Source organism: Propithecus coquereli, unplaced genomic scaffold (genome assembly GCF_000956105.1).
Source record: "Propithecus coquereli isolate 6110/MARCELLA unplaced genomic scaffold, Pcoq_1.0 Scaffold458, whole genome shotgun sequence".
Lineage (NCBI taxonomy): Eukaryota > Metazoa > Chordata > Mammalia > Primates > Indriidae > Propithecus > Propithecus coquereli.
Window position 1 is genome coordinate 768,466 of NW_012150374.1, and position 1,936 is coordinate 770,401.

The window sequence follows — 1,936 nt, forward strand, 5'->3', positions numbered from 1 at the left end:
CTCAGCCTCCTGAGTAGCTGGGACTACAGGTGTGTGCCACCATGCCTGGCTAATTTTTCTATTTTTAGTAGAGACAGCATCTCACTTTTGCTTAGGCTGGTCTCAAACTCCTGACCTTGAGCGATCCTCCCGCCTCGGCCTCCCCAAGTGCTAGGATTCCAGGCATGACACACCGTGCCCGGCCCCTCTTTCTTTTTTTTGTTTTTTTGAGACAGTCTCGCTCTGTCACTTAGGCTAGAGTGCCATGGCGTCAGCCTAGCTCACAGCAACCTCCAACTCCTGGGTTCAAACAATTCTCCTCCCTCAGCCTCCCGAGTAGCAGGGATTACAGGCGTGCACCACCATGGCTGGCTAATTTTTCCATTTTTAGTAGACAGAGATGGGGTCTTGCTCTTGTTCAGGCTGGTTTCAAAATCCTGACCTTAAGCGATCCTCCCACCTTGGCCTCCCCAAGTGGTAGGATTACAGGCGTGAGCCACTGCACCTGGCCCCTCTTTCTTTTTTTTTTTTTTTGAGATAGTGTCTTTTTAGGAGTGTGATATCTGGATCACATGGTAAGAAAATGTTTAGTTTTGTAAAAAACTGCCAAATTGTTTTCCAAAGTGACTATACTATTTTGCATTCTCATCAGCCATGAATGGAAGTTCCTGTTGTTCAATATCCTCTGTTTTGGATTTTGGCCATTCTAAGAGGTGTGTGGTGGTATCTCATTGCAGTTATAATTTGCATTTCCCTGATGACATATGATGTGAAGCACCTTTTTACCTATTTGCCCTTTGTGTCTTCTTTGGTAAAGTGTCTGTCAATTAAGGCCTTTGGCTCATTTTTTAATTATGTTGTTTTCCTACTGTTAGTTTTTTGTTGTTGCTGTTGTTTTTAGTGACAGGATCTTGCTTGTTGCCCAGGCTGGAGTGCAGTGGCATGATCATAGCTCATGGCAGCCTCCAAGCAATGCCTGGTTCAAGCAATCTTCCTGTCTCAGCCTCCCAAATAGCAGGGACTATAGGTGTGCATCACCTCATCTGGCTAATTTTTAAAAATTTTTTTGTAGAGATGGGGTCTCACTATGTTGCCCAGACTGGTCTTGAACTCCTGGACTCAAGTGATGCTCCCGCCTCAGCTTGAGCCACTGCACCCAGTGGATGTGTCCTTTATCAGAGGTGTCTTTTGCACATATTTTCTCCCAGTCCGTGGCTTGCCTTTTCATTCTCTTAACAATGTGATTCTCAGAGAAGAAATTTTAAATTTTAAAGACATACAACTTATCACTTCTTTAATTCATGGATCATGCATTTGATGTTGTTTCTAAAAATCACTGCCAAACCCAAGGTCATCTACATTTTATTCTTTTATATAGTTTTGCATTTTACATTTATGTCTACAATCCATTCTGCATTAATTTCTGAGGGGTGTAAGGTATTTGTCCAGATTGATTTTTTTCCACATGGATATCTACTTGTTCTAGCACCATTTGCTGAAAAGACTATCTTTCTCCACTGAACTGCCTTTGCTTCTCTGTCAGAGATGAGGTGACTATATGTGAGTCTATTTCTAGGCTCTCTATTCTATTTCATTAACCAATTTGTCTATTTCACCAGTACCACACCGTGTAGATTACAATACTGTAACCTAAATTTTGATGTCAGTAGTATCAGTCCTCCTACTTTGTTCTTCTCTTTCAATATTGTGTTGGCTATTCTGTACCTTTTTCCTCTTCATATAAACTTTAGAATCAGTTTATTGATAGCCACAAAATAGCTTGTTAGGACTTTTTTTTTTTAAGACAGAGTCTCAGTGTGTTGCCCGGACTAGAGTGCCGTGGGGTCAGCCTAGCTCACAGCAACCTCAAACTCCTGGGCTCAAGAGATCCTCCTGCCTCAGCCTCCCAAGTAGCTGGGACTACAGGCATGCACCACCATGCCCAGCTAATTTTTTC